Source organism: Zosterops lateralis, assembly GCF_965231275.1.
Source record: "Zosterops lateralis genome assembly, chromosome: 3".
NCBI classification, from domain to species: Eukaryota; Metazoa; Chordata; class Aves; order Passeriformes; family Zosteropidae; genus Zosterops; species Zosterops lateralis.
Window position 1 is genome coordinate 73,064,820 of NC_139764.1, and position 17,956 is coordinate 73,082,775.

The window sequence follows — 17,956 nt, forward strand, 5'->3', positions numbered from 1 at the left end:
GCCCCAAACGCAGCAGAGGGGCTGCGTGACAGGGGATGTGACCTGGCTGGGACAAACACAGGGCAGCAGTGGGCAGATAATAAAGGTGCAAAACTATACCCAGGTCTTTCAGACCTCACAGGGGCCTGATATCAAGTTCAACTTCCCAAGTGGTGGTGTCAGTGTTGCATTAAGAAACAACAAAAAAAACCTCAAACACCCAACCCAACCTACCAAAAATAACACAACCCCCCAAAAAAACCCAAATACAAGTCAAGCCCAAGCCTTTAGTAGTACCATTCTAGTAGATTTTTAGCTCCTTTCACTTTTATGGCTGGCGAGGTTGTTCATAGACTTTTTGTCTCCATGAAAGCTAGAAATTTCAATGTGTTTAATAAACCCATGGGTCAGAAACATGCACCTAGGTTTAAATACAGGACTTGAAACATTAAATAGTGCTAGCTTGGAAGAGCTGGCAGCCAAAGTGTAGTCCTGTCAAGTTCAGGTCTCTGTTCCAGTGAACTTCTATCTTGGTGAAATACTCACAAAGTATTTATCTCCTATTCCCAAAAACTTCAAACTGGGGCATGTGAGAAATACTCTGGATGCCACACTGTATTCTGGGCCATATGGGCACACACAGCTGCTTACTGCAGCTTTGCCAGTGGGAATTTGGTCAATTATAGTAACTGGTGCTAAACCTGATCCGTTTTTCAGAGAGTGCTGCCAAAAAGGTGAGGGTAGGTGCCTGTGTTCTCTGCGTGAGGAGATGGAGGCAGGCATATGGTCCAAGAGTGCCCCAGGACAGCAACCCTTGGGGAACTGCACCAGTGAGTTCCCTGAAAAGCCATTTATCTATTGGCCTGATCCTGTGGGGCAATATCCCTATTCGTTGCAGTGGCATTGGACTAGATGACCTGTAAAGGTCCATGCAACCCCAAAACATTCTAATATTGCTCATTTTCCAGCTAAATTGTATAGAGCAGCTGATCAGAAGTCTCTGCCAGCTTTTCCCTCATACCGATGTCTGCTGTGAGATGGGCTCAAGGGCATGAGATGGGTGCCCAGTATATCCTGGGAGACCTGAGGCATCTGTGTAGAGAAGGCTGACAGGATCCAGGTGAGACCTGAGAGCAGGAGCAGCAGCTGGAGGCCAGGCAGGCTATCTACTGCATCTGAAATGATGGCTAAAGAGCTGCAAACAAATCCTACCTAAAGGGAATGACTAAAGGGAAAATGAAAGTGATGGTGGCATTGCAACTAATATTATTCAATGTTTATATTGTGGTAGGGCCCAAATAATCTGGCCAGCATGAGTCCTTGCACACAGTGTTCTTCAATGGCTCAGATTACCTACTGTGAAGTTTGCAGTCTCAGCAAAAAAAGGTGCAGCAAGAGAGAGAAGAGAAAGATAGTCTTGTTTCAGTGTTGGCCATGCATTTAGCCGTGAACATTTGATTTTATCTTAAGACTTGTATGCTCCTCTAGGTGGCTGCATTGTTGTAATCCATGAAGATCTGCTCTGAGTGGCCATGCAGCCTCAGGGCTCCTCAGCAATGCAGAAGTGTCTGCTGTGGGTGAGCTGAACTGCTCCTGCTGCACTGACTGCATGACACAGAGCTCCATGGGGGACTGTGGAAGATGAATGTGGTTCGGGAGTGTACCCTATGGTCAGACATCAAATTTAACACCTCAGTCCCAGGCTGAATCCCACCCAAAACCGGTTATGTCTTTACCTGAAAGCCCAGTGGTCAGCTCTAATTTGATACATATTCTGGGGCATGATGTACCATTTCAGACAGCGGAAGTTGTTCAAGGGAACTTCAGACTCTTAACACTGAGCACTCCATGGTTAGGAAATACCAGAGTTCCATTGCAAATGTAGCTTTAATGCCACCTCTTTTTGCAAAGATATGGAGTGCAGATTTCAGTTCTTTCTTTCACCTACTTTTTTTTTTCCTTAAGACCTCTGCCTCATCTGGTGCAGGGGATAGAGACTGATGAATTAATGATGAGCTGGTGGGGATTTCTTTTGAAGTTTGAACCCCAAGCCTTACTTACTGCACAGGATTCAAGTCCCACAATGGAAGCAGAATGATTAATTTCCTCATGAGCTTCTCTGTGGCAGTCATTACCATGGTTTCTGGGTGCTTCAAAAATACTAACAAGTTGATAAATGCAGTAATAGACAAGACTAGAAAGATAGAGTTGTCAAGAGCCTTGAAACTAAGTGCAAGAAATTGGAATTTGATATAGGAAGCACCAGTGGGTGGACTCAAAGAAAGAAGGAAAGACATAAACAAGTAATAGGCATCAAAGAGTTCCTTAGCAGATGCAGCTTAAGTGGGTTAGAGGGTCTTAGAGAAGTGCTGATTAGGATGGAAATTGGGGGTCTAAAATAAAGACTTGTTTATCAAAACAGGAAGAAAATTTAAAGGAAAAGTGTGATACAGAAATAACATCATTTGGAGAGAGGATGCATGGGCTAGCAGCAGGCAGAAGCAGTTTTTCTGTCCTTCACAGTAGACTCTGCAGTGGCTGAGGCTGTGCTAACCTTACAGGCAGCAGTGAAAGGAGCCGAGTTTTCTCTGCCTAGGCGTGAAGGCTTTGAGGTTAGGCTGTGCTTCGAAGGCAGCGTTTCTTTGGGAGCCACCTGAAGCACGGTTATTATCTAGTAAGCAGCTTTGATTTATCAACTACATCTCTGCATAGGGAAATTGCTGTAATTTCACATGCAGTGATTCACTGTGACAAAGAAAACCATAATTACCCGGGGTGCAAACTTCACCGCATGCTAATGCGGCTCCTGTTGCCGCGGCTTCTCGGCACTGTGAGTGCAGCACTGCAGAAATAGCCCGTGGAGCAGGGAAAGGTGGTTGCTCCCAGGAGGATCTGAAGTATTTGGAGGTAGAACAGCCTGCTCACTGTTGCTTGGGAGACCCAGGAACACAGGAACATAGGAAAGGTTGCCCCTACCCCAGCCTTTTTCTGTGCCCAGCCCTATTTTTGGTCCCACTGCTGAAGATCATCAGTGATTCACTGTCACACAATGATTCAGAAGGGGAAAATGTGAAGGTTTGCTGGTGAAGAAAACATCACTGTGAAAGCAGGTGGCTCCCAAATGTGTGCATGTTTTGATAAAGCAGGGGGTGAAGTTTGTGCCTTCTCTCTCCTGAGTTGTTGAGCAAGTTGTGAACAGCTCATGCTTTTTACAGCTCCAGTGAATTTTTGTGTAATATTTCAACTGTAAAGTATGGTTACACATTTTAAAGGTGGGACTGTAGCTATTCTGCCTGCCCAGCTCAGTGCTATCTGAATAGTAAATATTCTCCCAGCTATTTTCTGCTATCCCCATAAAATAATTCAAACATTATACTCATTTTATTCCACATCTTAACAAACATGAGTTGGGACTTCGTTGTGGCACATAACCAGCTACCAAAATCCTGCAGAATAACAAAGAATTGTAGAAGTGTGAGGATGATATGAAGAATTTCTAGCTGCTGTAACTATTGTTAGGTATTTGATATCTGCTGAGGCCAAAAGAGGAGAAGTGAAGACGAGAAAAAAGCAACTGCATCTGATACACCATTTATATAGCTGTGGATACATTTGCAACTCACTTGAAGCATCAGAGTGAATAGCAGCCTTTTTAAAGCCTGCTTACTGCAGTAGTTCACAAAATCAAATCCCTCAGAAAAGTTGTTAAAGAAATCTTCATTTTTAAAATTGAAAGTCATGAAAATATTGATACTTTTACAATAAGTCAAAAATATGACAAACAAGAATGAAATGGTATGACTGTAAAACTAATTTCTCTGTGGTTTTGGATGCATAAATATAATGATATGCCTTGCCTATAATAATATATATATATATAAATCTGTACATAGATTTTGGAGAGCTTTGGAACCATGCATCACATGAGCCTGGTAGCATCAGAAAGGACAATGTACTGTGATATACTCTGGCAAATAGCCACGATTGGTGAGGGAGAAAGAGCGAGCATTTAAACAAATGGGGTAAACCAGGAGCTTTGAATAGGAGGAGGATAATAGAAGACAGGCAATCACTTTACACATGCAAACCTATGGTTATTATGTGAAGCTTTAAAATTCTAGCTAGTAGGATTGTAAAGCTTCATGGGGAAGAAAAGGGATGAGATCCACAGGAGGGTGTCTCTTGCCATCTTATTTAGCTCTGTGATACCTGACAATAGAGATCAAGTGGCTGCAGCAGGCAAGTTCCTGTTCACAAAGTCTGTATGAAGCAGCCTGCTTTATTGCAATTATGGCTCAGGCTGTCTTGAAGTAGCTACTGCTGGCCAGGTAGATTTTGTGGTAAACTTTTACCAGTCTAAAACCAGGCTCTGAAGCTTGGTGGCACTTGAAAGTTTCGGAACGACTTCTATCAGATTACCTTAACACTGAGCATTTCCCATGCTAATAAGATGAGAAACTTCTGGATTTGCTACTGGTGTTTGAGGTTTCCTTTCAGGATGGGAACTAACTATTAGTAGATTCTGTGACATCTTTTACTTGCACAAATCTAAGTGCATACTCGTCTCATTGAATTGTAAGAGAAGAAGAGGTTCATTCATCATCTAAATTAAACAGTCTCTCAGCTCTACAGACAATCTTGTATTCTACTGGCTTTTGATGGCTGAGGAGATGGGAAGAGGGAAAAGCAACTGGAGTGAGGAAGGAAATGATAAATACAATACTTAATATTCAGGTAAAGGTTTAAAAAAATCATAATTCATACAGCCTTTATTACAAATATTGATGATTAAGTTTCACAGACACCAAAATATGACAGAAATTACTCAAAGGAGCCACAAGTAATTTATTTTGGGGTGAATACTTCTCTGCAGCCTGTGATGGTGCAGCCCCCTGGGGCAGCCTCTCAACATGCTCTGTGCACTCAATGAGGCCAAAAATGTCGGAGCAGAACAAGTCATCCTGCAGCATTTCAGCCTGCAAATCTTATGAAACTTTCCTGTTTCCATTCAGGTTCAAGACCAAATGATACTTCAAACTAAAAAAAAAAAATCAGACAAATGAGTGTGAGGCAGCCCTGGCCCAAGTAGCAGCTCACACCATGCCCCTTACCTGATTCCACACTGCTGAGAGGCCCCAGGACCAGTTATTAATTGCACATCCCCAAACTTCCGTGCTGGGGTTAAAATGACAACTTGGGTGTCAATCACCCTGATTTGATCTGGTATAACAATGCCCTGAATAAGGAAAGGCCCAACAAAGTCCCTGTTTAGCTGGTTTTTCATTCTCGCTCTGTGTCTAATCTCCCTCAAACAGAAGTGCTGTTTTTAGCTGCAATCTAGGCCTCCTTGCCCCTGTACCGGAGCTGAGGGTAGCTCATGTCATCAGACCACTGCTAACATAAGCACACAAAGCTTTGTTAGGCAAGTAAATATTTTTTCTCTTTGACATGTGAATGAAATGAAATAGATATGAGTGATTGACTGGCACCGGAGATGTCAGACCCCTTGGATGCCCCCCTTCTGGCCTAGTTTAGTCAGCATTTTGTTCCATATACATTCAAAAAAGTCATTAGTTTTTGTTTATCCAGAACTCTAAATGACTGAATGATATTTGTAATTTAAGGTGCTGATCTTTCCCTCCTGTAACCTCCCCATCCTAAGCAGGATATAGTCAGACAGTTTAACATTCAAGCCAAGTGAACCAGGCTACAAGCTTTCAGCAACAAAATTACATCACCTAATGCAGCCATACCATGCTTTTGAAATGTGTTGTCCTCCCTACTTGGTGCTTCATCTCTTAGCGCCCTTCTTCTGCTTCATGAGGAAGCAGAAATAAATCATCCACTCTGCATTCAGCAAAACATCATTGTGGATGACTGAAGTTGGGCTTCTACCTTATTTGCCTTCAGCTTGCTTGCGCTGTTCAGCCTCCTCCTGGTTGTTCTGACATGTCTCCAGCAGAGCTGGCTGCTCCTGCACACAATGATGTGCATCCTCCTGTTCATGCAGTCTGCCATCTCACTAGGAGAGGATCAAGTAGTGAAACTTTTGATCATAAATATTCCTATTTTCTTTCCTGGGGAAAATTGAAAGATATTCTGAAGAGATCTGCTGGAAGAAGCTGCAAAAATGACCCTGACATCTTTCTTCAAGAGGCTGCCCATGTGACACTGTTGTTGATTTTAGTTATGCTTTATTCCTAGAAGAGAGATATGAGATGTCCCAACCAATCTTGCTGTATTTATACATCAGGGAAGTGTACATAATTCTGTTGTTTGTGCCTCTTTCTTCTATTGCAGAATCCTTTTTTGATGATGAGTTGCTGTCAGCTGCAGGGAAGTTCCCAATTCTGTCCTGAATCATTCTTCGCAAACACCTCTTCTGTGCTTGCCTTGATGGATACACAGGTGGTGGTAGCACTGCCAGCATGCTTGGCTGACTCCTGGATCCCCCTGTGCTGACAAATCTGCCTCCCTAGTTTCTCTTGTTTCAGCTCCTGACCACCTACTCTTCATTTTGTGGTGTCTGGGCTTAGCTGTCCCAGTGTATGTGCTCTCTGGGTGCACGATGTTGTGCTGAAACAAATGCCTCAGGTTTTGCTGCATCTCACCAAATCAGTCATCTCTTCTGTGTTCTTGTGGAGAGGAAACCAGGGCCCAGCCTTCTCCCTCTGTGCTGGCTACTTACTCAGAAAGTGTATTTAAATAGAAAGACTTGTACATCCTTGAAAATTCCCTCTCCATCCCTTGCTTAGGATTTTCCTCGCTACAGCTCACAGGGTGGCTGCAGTGGATTTGGGCCCCGAGGGACATCCCTCCACTGGATTGCCCTGCCACTGCATTGTGTGGGGACATCCACAGAAGAGATGCTGGCCCTTGATTATCACATCTGCAATGACACCTGTCCTTCAGCTTCTGCCTCTGTGGTGACAGCATTTCATCCCATTATTTTGATAGAAATGTGACACACCTGTGGGGTGTCGGCAGTGTGGCAGTAATTTAGCAATTTGTAGATTACTGATGTGGCAAAGTGGGAAACACTTTAGACAAACAGCAGAAACTCTGAAAAATGTACTCAATATTTTGATTTAGGATTGCTGAATCTCTTAAACCTCAGTTGTGTATCTGTTGACAACAAATATAGCAGATGCCAAAAATGATGTGGGATTAAAAGCTGCAAAATAATGAGTCCAACACACTTAACAATCCCAATCCTTTCCCTTTGGCAACAGCACAGAAAAATGAGTAAAACTGTGTAATCCTACCTGCACCTGGTCAGGAATTCTTCAGGGACTTGTGTTGTTTTAAGGAAAAATATTGAGTTAATTTCAGAGAATATTTTTGACTTGATTTTTGAACAGAGAATTGCTATATTTTTATATTTCCTATATAAAATATGGCAATATATAAAAATATATGGCTGTATTTTTATAGGAAGATTTTTGAATTCCCTTTGTCACAGGAATGCACTACTATAGTTTTCTAAAATTGTAGAGATGTGTTAATAGTAATACGTTGTACCTTCTCACAGTTTTTCAATTCAGTTGCACATGTAACATATTCTCTGTTATTTTCCAATAATGTTCTATCACTATTTGTCAGCCAACAGCCAAACATTAAGTGATGGGGAAAGACAAGATAAAGAAAACCTACTAATTTGGCAAATCTATTTGCATGGACTTGAAGAGGAGGCCTTCCTTTGCTGCCAAGTGCTTTGGATGTGCTTTACACACAGCCACGGGAGGGCAGTGAATGACTTGGATATGCAGCTTCTTTCTAGTTTTTATCTGGTTTTTAATTGTTTCGTTTCCCTTCCACTGAGCTCCTATCTTGTCAAGAAATAAAAATTTGACGCTGATGCGAGAAAGGGGATTTGATTTTCATTTCCCTCTGCGGGTTTGGCACATTTTCCTCATATTCTTGTTAGTTCAGCTTATCATCAGTGTGTGGAGAGCGTGTGATACCATCCCTGGTGTTGCATGCAGGGCAAGAAGAGAGCGGGGGAAACGTGTTTGCACAACTCCTGTGTTTGCACAACTTTCAAGGTCAGGACTTCCTTCCAAGAAAAAAACATAACAGAGAGCCCAGAAACAGCTTAATGGTTATCTGTGATGCTCACAAGTTGCACAAGATACACTCCAAAATATTCCTTCTTCATTGAAAGACCTGGCCCACACTCCACACAAGTTTCAGCCAACAGTTTAATAAAATCGTAGATCTAGACCCTCCTGTGGATTGCTAATAGGCTGGTGTCTCTTTTTACCTTAGCTTTTTGCTAAGTTAGCAAAGGGCAAAAGTGGTAGTTATAATCAGAATTAGAAATTTTTGGTAACCAAAGGAAAACAAATATCATCATGATCAGTGTGAGTAACCAGAAGGTCTCTAACAACTGTCAGGAAATGTCAGGAAAACTCTTCAGACTGACCCTATATGACAATCAAAGGTATAGAAATTGGCAAATAGTCAGGATCAGAGGAAGTCCAGCCTAGCAGCAAGCAGAAACAGCCACATACTGGCTGGACAAATGCTCCTTATAGACCGAGCACGAGTTTTACAGTTCACAGCAGAAGTGATGTTTGAAACATTTGGAAGCAAGTTATGAAGAACAAAGGCTGTTTCTGTGGCACACACAGTGAGGGGAGGAGAGGAGAGCATCCACAGCCTGCCAAGGCGGTATGAAATATATGCCTGTGTCTCAATATGCCAGAAGCTTCTGGGCTTTATTCCCAGAACTCCCACTGGCATGTATGACCTTGTGCTAGTCACCCACGCTTGCCATGCCTCAGTTTCCCTATTGCAAACTAGGGACAAGAGTACCTTTAAGTGTCTGTCAAGGAGCCCATTTTGCAACTTTAGGATTGTAGGGAGAGGATGTCTTTTGGGTAGTATCAGCTCTCCAGCATTCTGAAGCTTTTTGACATTTACAGTAGAGTAGCCAGTCTTTGCATTGAGGCATCGCAGACAAAGGAGGTCACAGCAGAGGCAAAACTCAAATTTCCCCAAGTGCAATCTCTGCCAGCTTATGGTGGAAAAGCCACCCTTAGCAGCTGACAAGGTGGGAGCTCTGTGGCTGGCGCCAAGGTAGTTTTGACTCTATGTAGCAGACAGTGTACAGGTAACACTGGCCAGATGCATAACAGTAGGTTATTGACCCATCCTTTCAGCTGCCAGGTTGGCTGGCCACCAGTTCCCCCTGCAAGGCTCAGCTTGCCCACGCTGGCAGGAAGGGATGTTCAGGCAGCAATGGAAAAGCAAAAGGAGCCTGACCCTTAACCATGGAGGGCAGATGAGAAACCATGGGGTGAATGATGAAAATCTTGATTTGGCCAGCCTGGTGCTTGCTGGGTCAGACTCCACATGCCCACTGTGAATGGATTGGACTTGCTGTGAAGGTACATGTGTGATTTATCTCTCAGTGGTTTTTACACAGATTTACAAATCTGGCTTGTTTGCATGGAATTGCAGCCTCCCAGATCTGCCTTGGGTTGCAACATGTTTTTTTCAAATTAAGGTTTGGATCCAAAAGCCAATCCATTTGGATTTTACATCCAAAATTGAATGTAAAATTGAATTTCAAGAAGTGGGATTTCTCTGTACTTACATTGCTTTCACAAATACATGTATATCAAGCTGAGCCTTCAGGTTCACAGTCAACATTGGTGCATGAACACAAATCCCTACATAGCCCACCAGTAACTGATTTTTGTGGAAAAAAGGGAGAGCATTTCTCCTATTAGATCTTTGTTCCCTTTTCTAATTGGTTACCTCAATAGTCAGGGGATTAAGTTTGTTGACAGAAACATCTTCTAATAAAATAGATTGTAAATGACTTTTGTAACAAAACAGGAAGTAATACAGAATCCATATCTGCAAGAGACACTTGTGCTGCCTACCCCCAGCAGCAAATGCAGCATGCGGCCTGTGACCACTTCAGCTGTTTCAAATGTTGAACATTGCCTACTGTCAGCTGGTTCCTTGTGATCTATCTACTAATAATCAGACAATTCCCCCCTCTTTTTTTTTTTTTTTTTTTTTTTTAAAGTATTACTTCTTTTTTATACTTTTGATATCTGGATGTTCTCCCAGCCTCTCAACAACCAGTTCTAAAACCTCATCTCCTTCAAGGTCTTGGCAGCCCACCTGGCCTCCAAGTTGTCTGTTTATAAAGTAGGAACAATACTCTCTCATTTTTTCCTCTTCTGAAGAAAAATACACTGAAAACTGAGTTTTTGGTGTCCTAAGCTAGAGACGTATGAATACCAACTGTAGATATTTTTTACTTTTTTTTTTTGTATTGAGTGTTATTACCTTGGGAGCAGTGCGTAAAGACATGGACAAACGATGATGTGTAGAAGGTTGGAAATCTGCCTTGGTACATACAGGTCCCACCTGGAGCATCACTATGAAGTTCCCACTGAAGGAGCACTGATGTTTCTCCTGTAAGAAACATGTTTTTCTGGGTGGAAAGGGAATTATTGCCTCTGGCTGGTAGTCCTGTGTCAAGTGAAGGCGGAGAGAGCCAAAGCCAACCACACACCAATGCACCCCAACCTCCACCAGTGCCTTCAGCACCAGAGCACAAAGTCCTCCTCATCATGACCTACCCCCTCATGAAAGATATTTTTTGACTCTAACTTCACCCAAGTGATTTAGTCTTTACCAAAAAGGACTCCAAATGTGGTTTAAATTAACTGGAAATACTGAAAAAAGAGTTAATCTGAGTCAACCTGGAGGAAAATTTTGGTTCTGAGAGCTATTTCTGTTGCCTGTAGAGCTGAAAGCCAAATGCTTCTTTTCCCAGGCTATGTAGTGAAGTGGGTGGTGGAAGGGGAGAGAAGAACATGAGGTTACCAAGATCAGCTAGTGTTCACTAAGAGTTTTGAGATAAGTCTGGTTTTGTTGCTGTCGTTATTTTTAAGTCACCAAGTAAACAAGAAATGTTAATGACATCAGTAATCCCTCATGGACATTTGCCTGGTCATTAACTTCTCTTATTTACCTAAGAAAAAGCAACAGCATTACATTGTGTTAATGCTTTTTCAAGAAAATATCACTGGCAAATAATCCTCTTAAGGAAGTGCAAGTGGCTGGAGGCAATGCTTGGGGCTGAAAAACACAAAGTGGGCTCAAACCAAAACAATTGCTACCCTCCATGCTATTCTGCTGCTGGGCCACCCTCAGAATACTAATTCAAAGAAGTCTGGTTAGCCAGGTACCAGCTCACAAAACAAAAAGGTTTGACCACCTTTTCCAATTGAAGAAAGCTATGTTTGATCAGTGAACACTGTCATATCTTATAAAGGGTAGAAGATAAATCAGCTACCAGATAATTATAGTGTCAGAACAGTAGATCAAGTCCATCTCTGCTGCATGCCAGTGGAATTCTGATACATTTGACCAAATTTATTCAGTATTTTATCTGCTACATCAGTCCCAGTTAAAATTCCAATGAAGGTGGTGAAAGCTATTTTCCAGTGGGCCTTCAAAAGATTTTTTTGAGGTGTTCTCAAACTCCCTGCCTGTTTTTTCCCCATCTTCATAGCATTCCCTTTCATTCTAAATAGAAAAACATCCTTGTCCTCTAGATCTGATCCTGCTCTTTCAGATTCATCTCTTCCTGTGCAGTCAGTCCTGGGCCTTCTTCATTGGATGTCTTAATTTTGGTTCAAGAGAACCAAACCTTGGTGAGATCCATCCCTGTACTGCCCAGCCTGAAATGTTGCCTCACCTTCATGATATTTTCTTCGCTTATGCCCACCAAAGCTGCTCTATTGCTCTTCTCCTCAGCTGGAAAGGGGAGAGAAAAGAGAACAAAAGTGTTGTGGGATGTGGTAAGGAGAGATCCCTGAGCACTTAACATTACAACCAAAACCTACCTGACTTGAGGAAATTAATTTAATTTATTGCCCTTTAAATCAGATTGATTTGGGACAATGGGGAACAACTTGAAATATTAAAAACACATCCCCACCTCTCCCTTTTCCCTGGGCTCAACTTTATTCTGAATTCTCTACCTCCTCCCATCCGAGCAGCATGGGGAATGGGGAGTGGGGACTGTGGTCAGTTCATCACACATTGTCTCTGCTCCTTCCTCTTCATGGGGAGGACTCCTTACGCTCTTCCCCTGCTCCAATGGGGAGTCCCTCCCACAGGAGGCAGTTCTTCATGAACTACTGGAGTGTGGGTCCCCTCCACAGAGTGCAGCCCTCCTGGAACAGGCTGCTCCACTGGGTCCTCCCACAGGACTGCAAGTCCTGCCAGCCAACCTGCTCCAGTGTGGGCTCCTCTCTCCATGGGCACACAGGTCTTGCCAGGACTCTACTCCAGCACAGGCTTCCCACATGGTCACAGTCTCCTTTGGGCATCCAACTGCCCTGGTGCAGGGTCCTCCATGGGCTGCAAGTGGAACTCTGCTCTCCCTGAACCTCCATGGGCTGCAGGGACACAGCTGCCTCACCATGGTCTGCACCAGGGGTGCAGGGTGTCTCTGCTTCAACACCTGGAGCACCTCCTCCCCCTCCTTCACTGATCTTGGTGTCTGCAGAGCTGTTTCTTTCACATGTTCTTGCCTCTCCAGCTGCAGTTGCTGTTGTGCTGTTCCCTTCTCCTGTACACCTGGCATAAATCTGTGATCCTAGAGGCTCCACTCACCATTTGCTGATGGGCTCAGCTGTGGCCAGCAGAGTCTGTGTTGGAGCTGGCTGGCATTGGCTTCAGTGGACATAGGGGAAGCTTCTGGTAACTTGTCACAGAAGGCTCTCCTGTAGCAAACACAACATGCTTATCAAACTTCTTCTCTACTCCCCAGGAAGATGGGCATTTAATACATGCGAATTCTGGGAAAGTCTGTGACAAAGACTCTAGTAAGTGCAGTTTAAAAGCACTTTACTTTGTAATGTTTATGAGCCTGTTTGCCTTTATTTTTGCTCTAATGGAATTCAGTGATTTTTTTTTTTCATTTTTTCTTGTGCAGGGGAGCTAAATTCTCTAGGAAGTCTGCATGTTTATATGTTCAATAAACTTTTCCTTAAACCATGGGGTAATCAGGGTTTGGTGAGCTTCTAGGAGCCTAAAACAGAGACAGGAGGGTGTGTAGGAGATGTTCCAGTACTGGCGGTGGAATAGACTATTGCCTAGACTATGCTGTGCGGCAAGGCAGCTGCTGGAGCACAACTTCGGTCTGTCTGATGAGGTCTGATGGCAAGAGAAGTTCAGTGGCAACAAACTGATGGGGTTGTGTTGTCGTATCTTTAGAGTAGAACTCTATTTCTTTATTTTGTTTCCCTGCTTTTTATCATTCTCATTGATCTCTAAAGTTCATATTGCACTCAGCTGTTTTGCCTGTGCTTGGTCTATACAGAGTTTTCACCAGAGCAGAATTTGAGCTGGACTTTTGGCCCATGCATGGCCAGTAGTAAAGCTGGTGATACAGACCATGAGAATTATGAGCTTATTTCCCTGGTCTGATCACAGAGGGATAAACCAGCCCTTATATATTATGAGGCAATTATATGAGCTAATGATCGAGTTTTCCTACTCAAATTTTAATAGCCATGCTTTTTAATTCCAGCAAGAACAAATCTGACACAGACTCTGGCCAGGCCAATAATGATTGCCAGTTCCCGTTACACCTTTAAAAGTTGAATAATATGTGTAGCACTTGCAGTGTTTTAGAGGCACTTAACATTGCCAAAGAGCTGAACAAGCAGTATTGCATTTCACACTCATTTATGTCAAGCAGGTGTTCACAACTACCAACCCCACCAACCTTCCTGCAATGAAACTTAGGTCTGAGGGGAGATGAGAGTGAGTTTTTAGCTCATGCACATCCTTGAAGTAACGCAGCTCTCTGTTTTCCACCCTGGAGTGAGATTACATCCGTCTGCACCTAGTCATGTAAGTGTGCCTCTCATGGCTGCTCATGTTTCCCTTTCTTCTCTTCATTGTGGGTTTAGTGAGGTATTAGGGAAAATTTTGTGGTTTTGTTTTCTTCAGGTGTCTGTCTGCAAGCAATTCTGATTCTTTGCAGTGAATGCAGGTACATGAAGTGTTAGCCTGAGTCTTCCTGTACTTTGCAGCAGAAAGCAGAGCTATATACTGGAATCTTCCTAGCTAAAAAGGCAGGTGGCCAAGCTCATTTCTGGAGAAGCTGCTGCAATGTCAGCTGCTGCAGGCTGCTGCTGTGCTCAGCATCTCCTTGGGTCCATTGCACAGTGAGCACCTGAGGTCACTGTGCACTGGAGTCACAATCTTTCCTTTGGAAAGGAAGACAGAATTAAAGAAAAGGAAGACTGGAAGAAGTACATCCAAACTAATTAGGCTGTCTTCAAATTAGATGTTTAAATCAAATCAAGTTCCTTTACTCTCTTGGATCCATACAGTGGAATGATATCATGGAGGCACCCTTCAGGGTCCAATGTATAGAACAGGTATCTCTCTATCTCTAGAAAGCATTTTGTAACATCCTCAGACAGACATCTACGACAGATAGCAATGCATCACCTCTGCAGGCTTCTTTCCCTTCCTGTTCATAATTAAAACCCCACAAATCAGCAAGGTCAGGCTTTCCATCTTTTCAGCCCTGAAAATTTGGCCAGATGGCTCCTTTTGTCATGAAATAAGTTTCCATATTTCATTTCTTCTTTGAAAATCTTGGTCTTTCCTCATTATATAATGATACAGTGTTTCCCGACACTGTCAGGACAGGAGTCTTTCTGTCATGGAAGTGGGTCAGTGATACTATTTTATTGTCGAGAACTTTGGAACCAGGCATAATACACATTTTTCTCTTGTTTGTCTGTATTTCTAATCAATTTACACTCTGGAAAGCCAGGCTGAAGACATGTCATTTTGGATAACTTAATGCATTGACTGTGGTGTCTGTGGTATAAAACTTGAAAGAAAAATTCTTCCACCTACTGCAGAGGACTTGCCATATTCAGTCCTACTTATATCAGTGGTCATGCTTCTCTTTCTCACTCTCTCCCTTTCTCCTTTGGTGGGAATTTTGGAATTTGTTCTGCATAACTTTACTTTAGCCTTAAAGCAAAAGTAACAGACTTAAAATGTATTTTTGGACCTTGTGTTTATGGTACTAAGGTCAAGGCCTAGGAAGTATCATCACAATCATGTGTCACTGACCTAGGGTGTAAACTTTTCCTTGTTTAGATGTAAACTTTCATGATACACAGGAGAGAAATCAACCTCCCTATTTTATGCGAAGAAATAATGAAGGAGGGCGGACACATCAACTCAGGCCTAGAACAGAACTCAGGTAGGAAGTCTGGGATGAAAACTAAGACCAGTAGGAAAAAGTTCAATGACCTGGGAGAAGAGATAATGCCTCTTGGTGTTGACTATCAGGTTTTGAAAAGAGGATTTATAAAAGAAAATAAATTACTTGATAGATTGTGATGTAGAAAGCACCGATTTCTGTTCATGGTGAATACAAGGGAGCTTAAATTATTCTGTTAATACAGTTCATTGGAAGGAGTAGATTAAAGTGCTCATAAATATTATTGTGATCTCAGTTCAGCATAACTGAGAAAAGAATTGGGGTAGCCAGTGGAAGTGGTTGATCAATATGGAGCTGTAGGTGAAAGGATTAAAAAGTGGGCTGTGCATGGAATGGAGGTGAAGATGGAACACATTTCAGTCATACCTGACAGGTCATGAAGACGCAAATCATAAAATATGAGAAGATGAAAATCATAAAATATGACATCACTCAGAATTCTGGTCTGAGTTCTGCTTTCTTTGTCTCAAAAAAGAAGCGTGAAGCAGAAGCTGCCATCTCAGTAGCAGAGGTGGTTTTTAAAATAGAAGGTGCTTCCATCTGAGTTTTGGTTGAAATGACTAAGACTGCTTAGCTTGGAAAGAAAATAAGGAAGTGGGAACATATTGGCAGAATATATAACACTGCAAATGAAAAAAGTAAATAGATTGCATATTCTTTCTGGTAATGCCAGATGAAATGAATATCTAAACTAGAAAGCACTACTACTACTTAAAAACAACAAAAAAAGCTTTTTTTAACATGATACAAAATAAACATGTGAAGTCATGATGACTTGATATGATAGAGCTCCAAGTGGTTAACAGGATTAAAAGCAAATTAGACATTTACTATTAGGGCAATTGCAGATAGTGGAGAAGTCTACAGATATATTAGATGCAATGAAAAATGCAAAAGGGATATAAACCTTTTTGCCTCAGTGAATAGAGAAAGCAGTCAAGAAACAGGGTTTAAACAGACACTTCCTCCATGTAGAGTCCCACATTCCAAGAGCAGGTTTCTCCTTCATTATCTGTATGAAGATTTTTGCATCTTTCTTCAAGCCATCTGTCACTGGACACTATCAAACTTTGGTTGACTATTCTATTTTTATCGTGGAGATTAGGGAAAACCTGACTGAAACTTGTGAATGTGGCAACTACACTGCATTCAGGACCAAAATAGATACAACAGTTGCAAAAAATGTAGGTTTCTTGTAAACCTGGCTGGAAATGAATTTATTTAGGGGAGGGAGAGGAAGAGGCTGATGAACTGTATAGCCAAGAAAATCTAAAAGATTAGAGAAAAAGGAAAGAAGACATGATGTTGGAAAAAGACAATGGAAAAGAACTGATTTTTTGGGTACAGTGTGGGCTGGAAGAGATGTAGAACTGGGATGGTGGAAAAAAGGCTTTGTACACATGCCTGTAAATAAAAATCACTCAAAGAGACAGCAGAATGTACCATCAACTTAAACTAGTCCTAATTGCAGAATATAGGGTAATTGGTCTGTACTAAGAAGCAACTTCTGTTCTGCTCTATCCTATTCTCTCTGTTCTATCACAATAAGAGTAACTTCAGCTTGTCTATACTAAGGGCCTTCTAACTCACACTGAATAATGTTTACCTAATTTTTTGTTTCTAACTTTTGTATTTTTTGCATGGCAAAGAGCTGCAGAGACGTTTGTTGTAGGGTCTTTCAGATTTTTTAAAAGGTACCTTGCTGACAGTGTTAAAGATGGCAAGGATGGTGAAATGTGTTCTGCATATGGATCAGGTGGAATTAGCAATGGTTCACCACTCCTGTGAGAGTTCATTTGGCTGCCACAGACTGGCCCATGAGAATATTTCTGGAGAGATGAACTTTATCTAATAATAAAAAGTCCACTGACCTGCTCTCATGTCACAATTCTTATAGCATGAATAATTGCACCCTCCCGTATAATTGGCAACATTAAGAATGCTAAGTGAAATAATTAGGAAAGACTCAGATTTCATGAGCGCACCATGCTCTTACTTTGAGGATTTCATTCGTGTTGAGGATTCCATTTGTACCTCTGCCCCTCTGCTGGATAGTCACTGCTCGGCAGGGCTTCTGCTGGGAGATATGGGCAGGCATCTGCCTCAGCAGCTCCTGCCAGCCTGACTCTGGCAGGGTGTCAGCAAGGCCCCAGGATAACTCATGGCATCTCCAGCATATCTGGCCTCCGGCGTTCCAGCAAATGTGTGGTGAGATGCGAGTCCGTGGCACAGAGTTTTACACCAGGTGCCTCCAGTGCCTGGAACTGGGGTTTTCCAGGGCTGGAGGCAGCAGTGTGCTCCCAAGCAACACGGAACAAATCATTCAGTAACGGTAAGGTCCCTGTTTCACAAATTAATGAAGATTGATCCTTCCCTCGCAGATCCCTTAAAAAAGGTGACAGTATCACATTTATAGGAGAGCAGCCATTCAAAGCTGACTGAGCGTAAGGACACAGCTCTGTGGTGGGTCACGTAGATGGGAGTGTGCCATCTTTGCTGGGTCAGTCTGAAACCAAAGGAGAAAAATCCCTGACCATCTGGCAGGATGCAGCTGGCACCTGGGGTAGTTAAAGATGTTTTTGCTGGTTGTAAGGGCAAGGCAGAGCTTGCCACAGAGTGCTGTGTGAAGTTCCCAGACAACCCCAGGGAAAAACTCCAGCAATGTGTTCCAGCTTTGACTAG